The sequence below is a fragment of the Sciurus carolinensis genome, chromosome 3 (genome assembly GCF_902686445.1).
Source record: "Sciurus carolinensis chromosome 3, mSciCar1.2, whole genome shotgun sequence".
Classification (NCBI taxonomy): domain Eukaryota; kingdom Metazoa; phylum Chordata; class Mammalia; order Rodentia; family Sciuridae; genus Sciurus; species Sciurus carolinensis.
In genome coordinates this window covers 58,248,163-58,267,225 of record NC_062215.1, presented here as the reverse complement: position 1 = coordinate 58,267,225, position 19,063 = coordinate 58,248,163, and the positions used below count along the sequence as shown (strand labels likewise).

At 39.3% G+C, this 19,063-nt stretch overlaps 1 pseudogene; it reads right to left on the bottom strand.

Annotated features, from left to right (window-relative positions):
- Positions 1-5,462: 5,462 nt before the first annotated feature.
- LOC124979391 (transport and Golgi organization protein 1 homolog) lies at positions 5,463-18,063 on the bottom strand (annotated as a pseudogene).
- Positions 18,064-19,063: the final 1,000 nt, after the last annotated feature.

Genomic DNA, 19,063 nt, shown 5'->3' with positions numbered 1-19,063 from the left:
GAGACACATTTGGGCAAACATACTTGAAGCTTAAACAAGCAAAAAAGAAGCATAAGTATGTTGAGAACCAACCACCCTCTGGGGCAGGTGTGAGGTATCTGCGGGAGAGGATCCACCCTGCCTGTGACTGGGGCCATCAGAGAAGAACTCTCAGAGCAGACGTAGCTGCAGTGGTGAGACCCCTTGACATGGCCTGCCGTCAATGCCAGCACACATGATGAGCTCCAGGGACAGCAAAAGCAACTGTAGACAGAACTCTCCTTGGAGATCCCTGGGTCAGCTCCTTGGAGGACCTGCAGAGAGGCCCTGATGTTTCCAAATACCTGCTCTTGCCTGCAGAATCCAAGCAAAGCAGCAACCAAGTGATAGAGAGGTCAGTGATGCTGCTGCTCGTCACTCCATACCAGCACTGTGCCAGGCAGCACTTGGTCCAGCACTGCCCACCAGGGGCTGGGAGGCACCAGGACACTCCTGCCTCTTGCAGCCTGCCCTGTGTGGACACTGCCACTCCCCACAGAGGCCTCCTGCACTGCTCTGTCCAGCCTTTGTGTGGCACCCTTCCTTCCCAGCCCTGCACGCAGCCCTGTAGCCCATTCCTCACACCCATCTGGCCTCATGTGCCCCTGCTGCTGGGCCTCTTGGCTGCCCTTTCCCACTTTCCAGGGGTACTTCTGCTTCCCTGCCTCTGGCTCTTATGGCACTTTCTTTTGTATTCCAAGGATGTGTTGATTTCTCTGAGCTGTGTTTTAGTTATTTTTATCCTCAGCACGCATGTTGCTCTTGACATTGCCCTGAACACACTGGGCATTCTATAAATATTGAGTTCACGATCAGATGAGGCAGACAGTCAATCAATCCTCCAGTGTCTTGGGGGAAAGTGAGAGAGGAGTTGGGCCCAGGCAGTCAGCAGGCTTCCCGACTCCTTGGCGCATGACTTGCACCTGTGCACCCACCTTCTGTCCCCATGGACTTGCCCCTTAGAGTCCATGTTCCCCTTGGCACGGTGCACGACACGAGCACAGAAGAGCTGGGCTGACTGTGTTCTTCTCCCCAGGAGCAAACACAGTGTCACGGCTGGCACTGCCCTTCCACCAGAAGAGACACAAGCACTTTGACTAGTCCTACCATAACATCCAAACTAAGCACCTGCTGGATGAGTATGTGTCCAAAAGGTGAGTCAGCAGCCACTGGACTTGCCTGGTTCTGACCACAGGGCCCCATGTGGCAGAGCAGGAAGCCTTTCTCCCATACCCCAGTGATGTCTGCTTTTTGGGAGATCAGGAATGGCAGTGTCCCCTGATGCACGGCCCATCCAGAGGCTGAGTCGCTGCATGGCTGCACAGGGTGGAGCTCTGCATGGTGTCCTGCAGATTCTGTGGCCTTGGTGCCAAGCCCCTGGTGGAGACCTTGACCCAGTGACTTCTTGGTACAAGCTCATTGATTTTACTCTTCCACTTTGTCTTCCATAAGAAGGCTCTAAAAAATCACCCAAATAAAGAGCAGAGAGACTGAAAGCAATGGCAAGAATGTTGGCAGGGTGGAAGCTCCTACAGAGAAAGATAAAAGGAATCAGCGTCATTGATTTTGCTATATCAGTAGTGACCCTGCCACATGGGACTGCTCCCTGCAGATGCAGCTGCTTCCAGCCATGTCTTCCCTGCATCTCTGGAAGACATCTCTGGGCAGTGACACACGCCTGTCCCATGATGCTTGAGTGGCAGCATCTCTGCAATTTGAATGGGCTGGTCAGTAGGGAGAGATCTCTGGCCTGGAGTTTAGCTGTGGGTCCTGCCACATGTCACCAACACCCTATATTTAGATCACTGTGGCACTCCTATTTCATTGCCATCCCCTGTAACGAAGCCAAACATTTGCACCCCTCCTCATGGCCTCAGGGAGATTCAGACGCTTGAGATCTGTATAATCAGGACTTTGATCCAGGAGGGACCCTGGGAGGCAGTGTCTAGCCTGGAGTGAATGGCCCCAGACTCAGAGGGGCTCAGGCGAGTGTGTGAGGGTGTGCGTGGTTGGCAGTGATGGCCCTGCACCCAGGAAGGATGGGAACCTGACTGGGGTGGGGCGCAGAGGGAGAGAGGATGTGGCAGAGATGCAGGTTAGGAATTGTGCATGTGTGCAAATGCTTATGTGTAGGAATGTGTGTGTGCATGTGGGTGAGCACCAGGTGTGCACATGTGTATGAGTATGTGCATGGACATGTGCATGTGCCTGTGAGCACACATGTTTGTGAGCGCATATATATATATATATGTATATATATATATATATATATCTCATGTGTGCTGTGTGGGCATGTGTGTACATGTGCATAACTTCACGTCTAAGTGTGCATGCATATGTCTATGCACACATGTGTGTGTGCAAATATGTGTGGGCATGTGCTGTGTGTACGTGTGTATTACCAAGATGGTTGTGTGTATAAAGCAAGTGATGTCTGCTAGGATGCTCGTCATTGGTTTTCTGGGACATCTAATTGTTACTAATGTCTGTCCAGGAAGAGCATCCTCCAGGTCATCTGCCCAGAGGTCTCTTATGCAGCACTCATCTGCACAGAGAGCTTCTAGCCAGACCTTGAGGGGTGACCACCAGCCGGCTGTGTGCGAAGCGGCTGAGTGTGTTGGAAGAGGAGCATGAGAATGAAAGAAGGTAACTGCCCAACGGTCCCCCAGCTGCTCAGCAGCAGACTCAGTGACTTGAAGGCTGGGAGAGCCCAGGGCAGGGTGACAGAGAGGGTGCAGCTGCAGGTTGGCCTGGGAGGAGTATGGATCCTGCCCTTTCTCTGCACATACTGAGCCTTTGCTGTGTGAACCCTGTGAATCCCAGCAGGGATATTTGGAGTGAGTCTCATGCTCTGCCACCTGGGGTCTGCAGCTCAAGCACTTGGGGCTTGGGGGGGCCTGGCTCCCGACCTCTTCATGAGTTTTCTGCACACTCAAGGGCGTCCAAGCCAACCCCCGGAGATGGAGTTTGGATTTCCACTTACAGCCTCTTTGGCTATTAAGGAACAGTGGCAGAGGGCTGTTGATCCCAGCAAGGTCATCTTCCAAAGAGGGAGCCAGGGCTTAAGCAGTTGTCCCAGTGGAAACTGAAGGGCCATGAGGGGCTCCATAAATCGTCATACTTTGCATTCAGTGGAGATGACTCAGAGGGCAAAGTGTCATAGGAAAGAGTAGCAATGTCAGCCCTAAAATTATTCCCAGGTGGTGGAAAAACAGCTGGTGGTATTGCTTTGTTTATTTTAAAGAATAAAATAAACAGATTGATACTTTATATTTCTCTCCAGCTCTCCTACTGTTTCTAAAAGATTTTCTCTACATCTGTAGACAGTGGGCTAAACCTGAAGGAAAAATGAGACTTGGGATAATGTGGCTTTTTTAAAAAATACTTTTATTTGTGGAAGGACACACCTTTATTTTATTCATTTGTGTGTGGTGCTGAGGATCAAACCTGTTGTCTCACACATGATAGGCAAGTGGTGTGACACTGAGCTACAAATGTGGCTCTTTTTGAAAATTGTTTTATAATGGAGTAACCTCTTTCATCAAACCAATGTATAGCTGATAAGACTAACTGAATTATCTTCTAAGTGCCTTCAGCAAATTTTGCCACATAAATTGATTTTATTGCCAAATGAAAATTTCTTTTGCTAAAGAATCACTTCAAAATGTAGACACTAAAACAATCTGCCTTTTTAAGTATTTAAAACTTAAAATTTGTAGGGTTGTTTTTAAAAGGGTTCTTCTACCTGTATTTAAGTTCTGGAAACTGGACAGAAAAGACTCAAGCTGTACCATGTTATTTTTATCAGTTACACATCAGTGTGTCTTGAACATAGTGCATGAGCTCCTGTCCCTCAGTTTCCCCACTGGTAGCCAGGAGAGTGTAAAGGTCTTTAATGCAAAGAAACTGGGAGTCGGTCACTGTGATTCCAGTTTCAGCAAAAATGGTTTTTGTGATGGTCCTGGCTGTTGCACATTTTCCTGAAACACAGGGGCTTGGTAGTTGGTCTGGCTGAAGACCAGATGTGAGTTGCCAGTAGCTGATCGCATTCCCAGCTGTGGCTTAGCCCAGTAAATGCCATCAGTGTGCATTTGGCCATGGATGCCATCCATGTGGACATGGTGGATCTGGACAGTGTTGAACCCCACCCTGCTGTAGAGCTGGGTTCTTCCTGGCCTTACAGCCTGCCACTCTCAGAGGCACCTGGAGAGTGGTCCTCCCTCTGTGGAGTGCTGGTTGGGGTTTGTTGAACTTCCAGGACCTGTGAGGTTCCATTGGGAGGCTGCTGTGCTCTCATGTGAGGAGGCTGAGAGGTGAAGTACACCAGTGCCCTGTCTTCACGCTTCACCTTGCACACCAGCCCCAAGCATTATCACATTGTTGAGTTCCTTACCTGCATGCAGGTAATAGTCCACCAACCTGGACAAAGGTGAATCAGGACACCTGGGCTGGGTGGTGGTGTACACCTGTGATCCCAGCTGAGGTAGGAGGATCATAAGTTTGAGGCCAGCCTCAGAGACTCAGCAAAATACTGTCTTAAAATTAAGAAAAGGACTGGGGAAGTAGCCCAGTGGTAGGGTGCCAGCCTAGTGGGTGTGAGGCCCTGGGTTCTCCCCAGTACAACCAAACCAGACCAGATGCTGAAGGGGCATCTAGTAAAACAATTCTTCTACTAATGTAAACTCATTCTCAGATAGGCAGTGAGGGTTGGAAAAAAGTACATGAATGTGCTATAAATAGAGCCGCAGAATTCTCAGGAGTAAAAGAGATCCCTTGTAGAGTCCACAGGTGACCAAGGTCAAGCTTCCTTAACAGTGAGCAACAGGATGTGTGCTGTGAAGTCACCATCTTCAGTTCTGAGTCTGATTGTACATGCTTCCCAAATGGCACAGGTCTCATGACAATCCAATGAATCAACAGACACTTGAGGAATATTAAGAAACATTTTTTTTATGAACTATCACTACAACGAACTTCGCAAGAAGGGAAATAAGTTTAGGATCTTTGAGTAAACATTTTTAGTGTAACAGTCTGTGACCAGATATTGAGAAAGAAAGATCAGGCTTATGAACACCATTGCTCTGTATCAACTGGAATACACTCAAAATAGGATAATGGAAATACATGTTCATAAGGCACTTCCACAGGAAATTTCATATTTTATGACATTCTAAATCATTTAGCAATTATATATGCTACATTAACTATAACACACGTATTCCTTACTGCACATTTCAAAGTTGGAAGGCTACTTTAGCTTAAGAGGTGATCATTATTTAGAGGGGGAAATAATAGTTTTGAATTTTTTGGCTCAAAAATGCATACTGCCAAGCCCGCTTAGTTCTAAAAACAAACCTTAAAACTTTTGGATTTTGAAGCCAATAATCCCTTAACACAATGAAGGGTGCACAGTCCACATTCTGACTAAGTGTCAGAGGTCACGGTTACAGGCTCTGTTTTAAAGAGTGCAAGCAGTCCTGGCTACTGCTCTGAGAGGAGATAAAAGCTCATCTGTAGAGCCTGAAGGTGTTAAGTCTCTTGCAGGAGGTGATGGTGAGTAGTCTTGGGGACCATGGGTTGGGGGTGGTAATCAGGTACCAGGAATGAAGTACTCTCTTGGACCAAATGAACCTAAAGGTCTAAATGGTGTGGGTCCTGGTAAAAATTCCTGAGGGTCAAGAGGCAGATCCCATTTTCCAGGTGGAACACCTGGTGCATATTCTCTTAAGCCTAATGGTGAATGCGCACCAGGACCTGGAAAATAAAAGGGAAGTTATGTAAATACACAGAAATTTATAAATTAGGATGATTTAAAGTATGTTAATATAGTTTCTCATCATTTCTCCCAAGCCTAGAAAATCAGGCGGTGACATCCTGACTTGACAGATGAGGCAAACTGAGCTTGAACAAATTTAGGTTACAGCCTATGATCAACCAGCCATGAAGCAACATATGAAGGATTTAAACATGGCTCTACTTAGCTCCAGGCTTGTCTTTTTTGTTTCGCCACCATATAAATGCAGAATTATTTCTATCTCAAAAGAGCTCCATTTTTATCTGGAAGTACTATATACCATGACAAGAGGATAGATCATGAAATAAGAACTTCATTGCATTGAAGAAATTTTGATAAAAGGAAATACCACTGTCTACTACTGTATCAATTAAAAATTCATGCAGTATTTCAGCATGGACCTCATACATACCATCAGAATTGAGGTGTATGCCCTCCTGGAAAAGGCCTTCCACAGCCACCTAATTAAATTCAGCAACATTTATTAGGTCAGTGTTAAATCCTCCTTACCCTTCCCTCTGACTTTTCTCAAGGTGAGGAGGGTTTGACTTTTCATTTTCTATATTCTGTAACCTATTGCTTATGCGTCTATTATGGGTGGTTACAACTTTATATTGTAGGACATACGTATCTGTGACATTTTAAGGTATGGTATGCATCTCGTCCACCTTTCCATCCATTGCAGTACATAGCCACTGATTTCCAACAAACATCTGCAGAAGTAATATTTCTAGTTTTCCTGTACATAGCTCCTTTCCTTGTCTATGAGAGATAGCTACTGCCTATATCAGTATAAGATTATGTAGTGCCCCATGTGTCCCAAGAAACTGGAGAAAAAGCTAAAATGTACCTAGTCAGCCTTATCCTTGCATTGTAAAGTCCAGAGATAGCAACTGTTTTAGCAAGGAATAGAAAGAAAAGATGAATATGATTTATAAGTCAATCACTAGTTTTCAGATCATCATACCAAATGGTGGAGGAAGTGGCTGAGGTCCAAATGGCCCACCAAGCTGAAGTGGTGGTCCATATTGAACAGGTGGTGATAGAGGCCCTCCCACAGGGGAGCCCATGAGAGATACCCCTGGGAAAGGAGGGGGCCCTTTTGTAGCCATATTAACCTGCAATTTAAGATTTGAAAGCAGTTAAAGTTGTAAAATTCATGTATATTAAGACAAAGTACCAACAAGGTAAAAGCTAAAACCCAGGACAGGCACCTGTCCAGAGAGCACCATCAGTGCAACAAAACTCTACCACTCCCATGCGTTCTCACTGACAGCTTACAGAGGTTAAAAGGATGTTGCAAGAGCGAGCAGTTTGTGTTACTGATTATATCTGCACAGGAAAGGGAAAGGCAAGAAGACTGGCAGAAGTTAACAGGTGATTTCTGACCAGCACATCATCCTGTATTCACTACACTCTATTTCAAAGGGAGCCCCTCCCCCACCACATCTCTTTCATCACCATAGCTCAATACTTCCATATTAAGAAGGTATAGAACATAATGAAAACTCCATTCTCTATGCATGTAATAACAGCTATTATTCAGAGTATCTTCAGCAAGCCTTTCATATATTATTCAAACTCTCAGAACTTTAAGTAGTGACTTATTTTAAATAAGAGGGAACTGAGGCAAATTTGCTGAAGGTCACAGTGCATGTAAAAGGCCTGGCTGGAACTCAATCCCAGGTTTGCCTCTAAGCTATACTCTTCCCACCTCAACTTCTCTCTACAAATGGTCTCTACTCTCTTTAAAGTCTTCAACTGTGAAGGGCTTTGGGGTCTTATCTAAGCTTCCCTTAGATAAAAAGATTTCTCAAGCGATGTATAATCCTGGTATAGACATACATGAACTTGCAAGTATTTTCCAATACAATGCTATATACACAGATTAGGAAGACAAAGTTTTAATATTTACTTTCATTTACCATACACCATATGAGATATTGACTATTTCCTATGCGAAGTGGGTTGGAAACTAAGCAATTAAATTTTTATTTTAATACAGAGCAGCAGAAGACCTACCAGATATAATAGCTACACAAGTTACAAAAGAATGCGCTCATGTGAACAAATGAGTCTGTTGCTTGGGACTGGCTCAACAGGTCATTTCAGGTTATCATTGTTCACCAAAACAGTATTTCACTTCCAGAAAATGTTACCCATCTAATTTAAATCACTCAAAATCAGGTTTGCCTCCTACCTTACAAATGGAGGAACTCCTAAACAGCATACTCCCAAGGACAATAAGGATGAATTATGTAATTTATAATGAATTTACTTTGCCTTAGAATGTTCAACACAAAATACAATGTAAACTTGGAGTGATAACTTTTCACATTCTGAAGTTAATTATGGTTACACACACTCCAGCAACACTCCCAAGTTAAGGAGAAAAGTAAGCTCAGTATTGCATGCAGTTTAAAGCAAACAAGGTCAATGTCATGCTCCTCATATCCTTCCCAGAAATACACAGAATAGAAGCCCAGTTCAGTCCTCAACCTGTAAGTATTTACTGCTACTGGATGCTCAGCCAAAGAAGTAACAGTAAGAACTGAAGGGGCCTCAGGTTCTTGGGGAACAGTTTGCTTTAAAAAAAAAAACAAATGGGGTAGTACAAATAGAACACAAACAGGGATGAGACAAAGAGCAAGTGCTGTAGGAAAGCTACATGACCTAATGTATGACCTCATGATTCACAATGCCTGTAGAACTTACCTTACCCTCATCCATCACCTTGGCTGGAGAAGAGCTCCTGGAGCTGCTGTTCACAGGAGCTGGACTACATCCCGGGTCTGTTAGAGGTCAAAAAATGAATTTAGAATTATTCCAACGTGAAAAGAATAAAAATCCTGCATCCACAATCCTAGAGTCTTTGAAATGACTTGGTCACTTAACAGAGGTACAGTGTTTCCCAGATGCCTCAGAAGACCATTGAGGATGAGGTAAAGGTCCATCCATTGACCCTTGGGAAAGAAAGAACAGAGCCCTTGCATGTATTTTGCAGAAGAAAGAAACCAATTGTGGACAGGTCAGGGTTCAACAATAACTAGAAAGCAACATCAAAGACTGGTTGTCCAATATATAAGTCACAATTTATGCAGAGACTTAAGTAAGTAAAAAAAGAACTGCCTTGGATTGAAAGAGCAGCAGGAAGCCCTGCAATTAATAGTACTGGTCCTGAACTTCAAGCTATAGACTTGAAGTATGTAGGCTGGCTTTTCTTCAGTCTGTATAACCTGACTTCCAAACTTACCAATACTATAGACATATTTAAAATTGGAACTAAGACTATTACATATTATTATAAGGACAATGGAAATATACACGCTGCATAAAGTTTTAAGGCTGCTTTTATAATATTTGAGAAAGGAACACCATAGAGAGTTAATTTAAAGATCAAGGCTTACACTTCACAGTGTAAAATTTTAAAGAAAAAAAATAATACAGGGACCTCCAGGAAAAAAAAAATTCTATTCTACAGCAGGTTTTACAGCACATTATTTATCCAATAAGACAAAATAAGAAATTTTCTTCTATATATTGTACAGGACCAAATTCTATAATGTTTTCATTAGAATACTCAAAAGTGGGGGGGGGCTTGAAACAGTTTATTGCAAAGCAACATGTGAACGCTCACCATATTCACTTCTAGGCATATCTCTTCGATTAAGAGTAGCAGAGAACGGTCTCCCAGCTGGCTCTGCTGTCAGCAGAGGGGAACATTCTCCACCACACACAGGGGATAGGCCAAAAGAGCCATTCTGGCTCAGTGGACCTAAAGACAACAATGCCTTGTTACCACTTAAAAGCAGCCTTTACACTACCCGCCCTTTAGCAAGTCATTCAGATTATTTCATAATGGTTACACACAGAAATAAAAAGTAATTTACATATATTCTGCACCAAGAAATAGTCTACCTCCATTTACAAAGTGCTCCCTACCTCTCTGTGTATTTGGTCTTCCTGGCATTGGTTTTACAATCACAGGTTCATCTTGCTGCATTGCCAACTTTTGGGTCATTTCCAATAATCTTGAATATTGAGAAAGAATGGACTTAAATGTGAAACGGTAATCTAGTCCTTCTTAGATACCATCTAGCACAGCCTTAAAACACTAAAAAACATATAGTAAGATATCAAAATCACATACTTGCATCCCAAATTAGCAACTTCCAGCTTCTCTTCAGCTATTGCTCTTTCTGCAGCACGAGCTTTGAGTTATTAGAGAAAAAATATTCAAATTCGGTTGTGTAGACTATACACAAAATAAAAAATGGGTGAAAAAATCTTACCCAGATATCATGAGCCATCTTCTCATGAGTAGCAATCTGAAAAAGACAACACATTAAAAAAATGTTTAGGGGACTCATTATTATAGCCTATAATTGTCTGTATTAGATATCAAAAAATTCTGTGACTATAGGACAGTATTAATTACTACCTGATTTTTAAATGAATGCTCTGTTTTCCGTAATTCTTCCTCCATTTTTCAATTCTCTGCCTAAAAATTATACTTGGTTTTATTAGTTAAAAAAATTGAATAAAATCTGAAACAATCTGACCATGTTCCCTTTACTCTTCTATACTTTTAAAGACTTCACATACATAAGAAAAACATTTTATATGGGTATATGAATCCTGTGAGATCAAAACTAATATTACAGCCAGGTGCAATGGCACATACCTGTAATCCCAGTGACTTGGGAGACTGAGGCAGGAGGATCACAAGTTTGAGGCCAGCCTCAGCAATTTAGTGAGAATATATGCAACTTAGACCCTGTCTCAAAGTAAAAAAAGGTCTGGGGACATAGCTCAGTGGTAAAGCATCCCTGGGTTCAATCCGCAGGATCAATAAATAAATAAATAAATAAAACCTAATACTATCTAATTACTTTATAATTTAATTGTGAGAGATTCTGAGTTGATAAATTATAATTTCCTTAACTGTTCATCAATGTGTTCTCAAATAATTTTACTAGAAATATCTTCCTCCTTAAAACTTCTTTATTTTTTGAAATTATATCCACAGATTTCACAGGTCTATCAAATGGCACATTAATGGTTGATACATCACACAGCAAACTGCTTTCTTAAAGAATTACTCCAACATACAAAACCCTCAGACTTGTTTGCATGAACCAAGTTCCCTTATGGTCTTGCCAGCATTTGGGTATAAATAAATTTTTGTTAACATTTTTCATTTATTCAATTGAAATTTATTTTTCTTCTGTGTGAATTGAATGTATTCATATCCTCTCATTACTTATACTTCTGTGCTATTTTCTTCTACATAATGTAAAAGCAGATTCAAAAGAAAGCTAACACTAGAGTTCATTAGACATTGAACTCACTTGTAAGTTTTAACTTCCTCTGCAACCAAAATCACCTTTTCATCTGCAGCTGACAGCCACTGTTATCTTTCTTGTCTCTCATACTCTTCTTGACTCAGTTTCCTAAAATAAAACCAGTTTTCAAGTCAAATTTTCTCTTTTCTCCTGGCAGTGTGTATGACTGTTCTATTCAAATGTCACTTCCCACCCTTCTCTAAAATGTTTAAGATTATAAAACAGGAAGGAATTCAAACCAGTATTTAGGAAATCAAAACTGGCAAATCACTTACATTTTCTAACTTCTGCTCTTAATTCCCTATTTACCAGTACATAAAACAAATGTAAAAACAATATGTGCCCCAAGGGCAAATCTCCTATGCTTAAGATGATGAAAACTCGCTTTACTTCATTGTGGAAAGTCAGGACTGATCAACCTGACACAAACATATCAGGATAAAGCAGGGGAGAATTCTCTGTCATTTCTGCCATGGCTAAGTACATCTTCATCATGGAGGAATTTGTTTCCCAATCTAAGACTGGTACCAAGATAGAGTCAGTCAAAGAAAAAGCTTTTCAGGACATGTCTTCTAACTATACAATTAACCACAGAACATTTTCACACTTTACACACCTATTTCAAAATAATTGTGATTAAGCAAAAAGGCAAATCTGAGTTCTGACAATGTCTATCAACCATAAAAAGAATCCAGACTGACCCATGATCAGGATATTATCTACTGACAAGTTTTAACTTTGATCATGAAAATCAAGATACTCATCTACTATAACAAAGGTAGACACATTTAAGGGTTCAAAAAATACTTTCTGCTATCCTTGTACTGCTTTAGCCATAGTTCCAATTCAAAAGATAAGTAACTTGAAACTTAATTTTCCATAAATCTAAAGGAAAATTAGAAGAACTATAGTAACCAAATAGAAAAGGGGGTTATGTAGTCTTTTCTAACTGCTCATTTAATTCTTCAGCAAATATTTTATGAGCGTCTATAATATACTAGTTACCTTGTAAGATGCTAAAGAATAAAGGAGCTCACTGTTTAAGATATAAATGATGACTCCGGCTGGGATTGTGGCTCAGTGGTAAAGCGCTTGCCTAGCATGTGTGAGGTACTGTATTCAATTCTCAGCACCACATATAGAGAAATGAATAAATTAAAGGTCTATTGACATTTTAAAAGAAAAAAAGATATATATGATGACTAAAGGAATATAACAATTCCCCCCTGACTCTACCTTAAGAAGGAATATGGAAAAAAACTGAGCCTTGAGGAAGAGGAGAGAGAAATTTGTTTCCGATAATCAATGAAGTAGCCTGAGAATAATCAAAACACCTTGATAAGAATGCACAGAATGTGTTTGAAGGGATCAGAGTTGGTAAGGCAGTGAAGATATGTGTATGTGGCCAAGATCCATTAGAAAAAGGAATCTCAGGATTATAATTAAGGCTGGCTTTTTAAGGTACTTTTCTCTTTGGTTCACCCACGCATTGAAGATTACACAAAGATATAAAGAGTCTGAACAAAGACTTCATCAAATTCCTGGGCTCACAGAAAAAAGTGTTTAGGGCTATAAGTAAGGGTGACCCCTAGTAAAAGCTCTAGACTTTGGGTTAAGACTAGAAAGTACTGCACACTGAAGTAATGAACAGACAAAATATCCAAAAGGAACAACACTGAAACACTGAAAGGACAAAAGTCATTTTTGAATGATCTTAATTGCCAATTAGGTTAAAGTGACAATCTTACTGAGTAACCTCAACTCTTTTCTATAAGAAGATAACTTCAGGGGCTGGAGTTGTGGCTCAGTGGTAGATCGCTTGCCTGGCATGTGTGAGGCCCTGGGTTCGATCCTCAGCACCGCATATAAATAAATAAATTAAATTAAAATATCCAACGACAACTAAATTTTTTTTTAAAAAACGAAGATAACTTCATCATCTTAGGTCTCAAATTTCATCTATAATTATCACAGTGCTTGCCAGTCAAAACTGACCGGGCATTCCCTAACATAAAATTCTATGAGCAAACTCTAACCAAAAAGGGAACCCCCAAAAGAATTATCACACATGTTTTAAAATCACTGTGACTTTACATAGTCCAGGAAGTAAAGTCAAGATTATGAACTTCATCAAAGGATTAGAAACTACAAAACTAAGAAACAGTTGGATGTGGTGGCCTACCTATAGTCCCAAATACTCGGGAGGCAGAGGCAGAATGATGAGATTGAAGATAGCTTGGAAAACACAGTGAAACCCTGTCCCTTATGACAAGAGCAAGGAAGTGGAGGATATAGCCAATGGTAGAGCACATGCTCAAAGTTCTGGTTTGAGCTTGTAGGTACCCACAAAGAAAACAAAAACTTAAAAAAGCCTGGGGTTGTGGTTCAGTGCTAGAGTGCTTGCCTCACACATGTGGGACACTGGGTTCCATCCTCAACACCACATAAAATAAACAAAATAAAAGATACATATTGTGTCCATCTACAACTAAAATAATATCTTCTAAAAACCTGAAATATAGTAACTGAAACTAATAACTCATTAATGAATTATTTTAGCAGCAGATTTGAGAAGTAAAATAAATCTTAGCACTTTTAAGAGAGATCAGAAGAAAATATTCAGAATGAAGCAAATTCAGAATGTAGGAGGCAGGGGAAATCAAATTCTAACATGTTTTATTGGAATTAGAAGAGAAAATGAGGTAAAATTAACATTTAGAAAAAAGACTCCAAAACTCAAGAAATGGTTAATGGCCCCGAGCAGCATAAATGCAAGAGGTAAGGGAGTGTGGGGAGAACTACACCTAGATACTCCCTGATACAACGGTTAAAAGACGAGAGAGAAATGACTACAGGAATTAGGGCAGGGATGAGACATTTGAAAAGGAAACAACAATGATAATGGACTCCTTAAAGAAAAAATTTAAAACAGAAGATAATTAATTGGCTATCTTTAAAGTGCTAAAACTAAGTAACAGTCAAAATTCAGTAACCAGAAGATTCTTTAAAAATGGAAACTGGTTTTAACTCTAATCAGGGAGCTTACAATGTCAACCTACTATAATATAGATTATAAAGGTAGCAATATTTAATGGATAAAAATGCTATTCTCTGTTTATCCTAATACTACATTCTGATACATTCATCAAATCTGTCACTAAAGGACAATGTTCAAACAGAATGAAAGTAATTTCAAAGGAGACCAACAATGTAGAATGAAGAACTACAGAAACTGTAAATATGTGTATAAATTGAATGAATGTTGAATGAATGTCTTGTGGAGTTTGCAGTATATGAAGTACTAACATACATTATCATAACAGTATCTAATCTAATTCAGGAGCTACTTAAAGCACATAAATAAATAAATCTATTAATCTATGTCCGGTTTTTATGAAATTCAGGATATATACCATAGCCTTTAAATTATAAGAAGAGGAATATAACAAGAGGAATATAACAATATATCACCAAGCTTACACAGGGGATGAGCAAAATAATTAAAAATATTTAAACTATTCAAAAGACACAAGAATGAAAAAACAGGTAATGAAATAGAAAGCAAATTCTTCATAAACTTCAGGTACATATTGACATGGATGGACTTGTACTTTAGAAAGTCCACTCAAGAGGTTGTAAAGAAAATGAATCAGAATTTGAAAGAAGTCGTATAAAAAAGTGAAGAATGAAGACAGGTGATTAGTTATGTTACTAACAGAGAAGATGACACAGGCATGAACTAATAGTGCCTGGGGATAAGTAACAGAGTACAAACCACAGATGAGGACTGAATGGATTTTGGAGGAATTGAAGAAAAGAGTGCTATATTTGACTGCATCACAAAGAAAATCAATTGCCATTTAGGTCATTCAGATTACTAGTAGGGACAGAGAAAAAAGGTGTTCTTTAAAAAAAAAAGTGATGAAATGAGAGATGTTTCTTTGAAGCAGGTCAAGCATTTAGAACAAAATTTTGAGATTCTAAACAGGTTGCTTGGAGAGCACAGAATTAGAAAAGTTAATGGTAAAGTTTCAGTGTTTAATGGCATTAGGCAGTAGAAGTCAAAAATACCTAAAAATAGTTATGTCTGTAAGGTCTTTACTTCAAGACAAAGACTGCTATATATATGCCAAAGAATAAAATACAGGAGCAAACACAAATGAAATCTGACACAAACAACCTATTTTAGAGAATTCAAATATTTTTGTGGATGAAAAACTTCAAATTAACTGCCGAAATTTATCTTTCAAAGGAAAACTAGCTCATTGAGATGTGCATTTGAGAAGACTAATATATAAATATGTACTACAAACAAGCACTTCTGTAATCAGAACTCCTAAGATCCTCGCCACAGTTCAATTGTTTAGTGTGAACATCTGAGATATTCAAGTTCAAAACTTAAGTAAATATTATTCTCTTTTGAAGTTTTTATTCTGAAAAATGCCATCCAAATCACTCAGGATTTTAAAGGTCAAGAGTTAGAGATATAAGTTCAAAGCATATTAGAATTACATGACTGATCACAATGAAAGGAAACTGAAACAATGGTGGGATCATAGAAAGCATCTGGATCTTCAAAAGGAGGTATTTCCACATCAGTGACTATTAGTACCAGTTAGCCACTTCCGCTTCATATGAATTTGACAATTGGTTAGATGGAAAGAAAAATGCAAGTAATGGGAAACAAACCACAAAGGAGAAAAAACAAATCTCTATTAATTACAACTGGAAGAAACTGTAAATAATTTTTTAAAAGATAAAATTATCTGTATTAGGTCACAGAGTGATAACAATAACAAACAATGAAAATCTTACTTTTGCAGAGCCATCTCCTTGTGCTGGTACAGTTGATTTAAAATCTCCACTTTCTGCGTCAGAGTTTTGCACTCATCTTCCAGTCCAGCTTTAGCAGACTACAGTGAATTGCGGTCATCTTCTAATTTCTTTATTTAGTCTGTTAAAAGATAAAACAACTGATCTCTATATTTGTGTACAAGGACTTGAGAACTTGTTTGAGGGGGCAGTTGCTGAGAAAAATGAGAAGCATGAAAGCAAGAGGCCATTCTTTATCTTTCCATAAGAGTCTGAGATTTCCCAACATATGGCAATTTCATCTCAAGAAGAACCCACCTTCTAGATTACATTTTGTGAACATCGAGGCTATTAGCTTAAGTTGTAAAAGTTTTAGATCCTCTTCAACTACTGATATTGCAGTTTGAGTTTAAAAATTGCAGAAGAGAGACATAGTCTTAAAAGTGAGGCATAGGAAGAATTCACAGGCACTATGGGATCTTACAAAGAACTATACCCAAGTGACATCCATCAGTCACTTAAGTTGATTTTTCACCTTCACACTCTGGTCACCTGAAAAACAAAAGATGTTAATTGCTTTTTATTTCCTTGCTTTTTAACTCTATATTCTCCCAACTTCCCCAAACTAAACAATGACCATGTTCAAACACTGAAATTAAAAATCAGTTGAACAACTGAACTGAGTAGATTCATTGACTCTTAAGAGAATTGCAAGCTTAGATTTAAGGGAAAAAAAGTACCTAGTTTGTGCAATAAAAATGTTATTGGTGCTATTCTTCTAAAAAGCCTTTCTTCTCGCTCAGATCTGTCTCCACCTGTACAACTAAGTGTCTCATTTAGAAAGATTCAATCCTCTATTTTATCCTTGAATCTACCAACAGGTGTGGTGTAAAACACTCTATGCAAGCTATATCCAACTTGGGAGAGAACATCTGGAAATATTTTCCTCATCAGTAAACACTGCTACCCCTCCCTCTAGCTTCCTTATAGCCTCTAGCCTCTGTTCTCACAGCCTTATTTTAAGACTCCAACCACCTCACTATTCTTAAAACTGCCATGGGCCTTAAAACCACAGAGCCATAGACATGATAAGTATCAAAATCAAATATCATCTGCATAAAGTTAAGAAACAAATTTCTCTTACTGTAAAATGTTCAATACTCAGAGGTTTAAGACATGACTATTGCAACTGCAGTGTACTTACCTAGTTCTCAATGGGATGGAAAAATAAGTCAGTGTTCTTCATATGCCTATTGCTACACTACACCCCAGCAACCCACCTCTCCAATGCAAGACATATCTACAGAAACATCTACAGATCCAGTGATATGCATCTACAATTCTAAACAGAGTTTAAGAAGAAATTCATCCAGCTGAAAAGTGGTGTCTATGTACTTAAAGACAGGAAAGCAAAAAAGAATTCAACCTCCCTGAGGCCAATCTTACCTCCTACTTATTCACTGGCTAATTTCTCTGACTCATCTCCTCCTTTATTTGACCCTCAGATTCCGACTCACTCTCTATCCAATTCAACAGTGTAATAAAATTAGTCAAAACCTAGAAAAGAAGTAAAAGGTTGGAAGAGTCTCTCAATTTTAATTCAGAAGATTTCAGAATTCACGAGATGAAGCATGTATTTGGAGAATAAACTTACATTAGTATTATCATCTTTGTGAGTAAGAGCTACTTATAAATCTTTCTGGGACTTCTCCAATGATTTTATTTGCTCACTGAGATCAGCATTTGATTTTACTCCCATCTTCAATTTCTTGCTGCAACTCAAAAGTCAAAACAGATGAATTACTATGGGTTAGGTGGGGTTTTGCCCTGGATACATCAGGACCACAAGATTTAGACAGGGAAATATAAAGCCATACCTCCTTGATAGCCTGTCACTAAGGGTTGAGACCTCAGTTAAGGAAGAGGAAAGAGTGGCCCCAACCCTCAGAGCTGCAGTAAGAATGTCAGGGCTGTCAAGGAAGTTGACCATGTTGATTGCATTCCCTAGAAAATTGTTGCCAATTCATATAACTTACTTCCAGTAGTAAAGGATGGGCATATGTCGCTGTCTCCTGAATTCAGACTTCTTAACATATAACCTTCCCTTGGCCCGTGAAGAAGTAACTACCAAAAAAATGGGTTATAAAATACTTAATTTTCTGCTTTAAGAAGTTTCTTTGAGGTTATCAAGTTAATAACTGATGGGTGTTTGATAAGAAAAGACCAACACTCTGAACTGAAATAAGCTGTACAGAATAGAAAATCCGAAACAGATGGAGAACATATATATGCACTCAATTTGGGGAGAAAGGTTTAAATTTGCACATCTAAGAAAAGGTCCTACATGAATAATTCCTTACCTTAGAAAACAAATCCAAGATACAAGATAATAATATTCACTTCCCTAGCTTACATTATGTATGACATCAATTTTTCTTTACCTACTCTTTCTTCTTAAGCCTAGCATTTTCTTCCTGAACCTGAGGGCATTTAGACTTCACCTTCTCTTCACTAAGCTTAGCTTCATTAAGAGCAATTTGAACCTAATGCAAAACACCACAGTAAGTGAATTAATTCCACAGGAAAAAAAAGTTACATTTTCCTGAACCAGACATCATGTAGTTCTCATTTTTTGCACATGTTAGCACGCTTTAAATTTTTGGTCTTCAATAAAACTAATATATAGTATTAATATCCTGTAGCAGGTGTTGGCAAGTTTACCTCTGAAAATTCTGAAGCATTCATTGAAATAACATTCATTGAAATAACATCCTTTTCTCTATAGATTTCTTGTTTTCTAATATCTGCCAGGTGAAAATAGAACACAAAATATGCATTAGGATTTCAGTAGAAATACTGATATAAATATATACATATGCTAAAAAAGATAAAGACAACAAAATATATTTCAAACCTTCCCCTTACATTTCAGGTAAAAGCAGGGGATTCAGCTTTGTCCTAAGCAAAAAATCAAGAACCAAAAGAGACAAGGGAAAATGAAGGCGTAAATATTGCATAGCATCCACAACCTTCCTGGTTATGAGATAAAGCAGATAACCAGACTAAAAGGTCAAAGTACAGAAAATGAAAATGA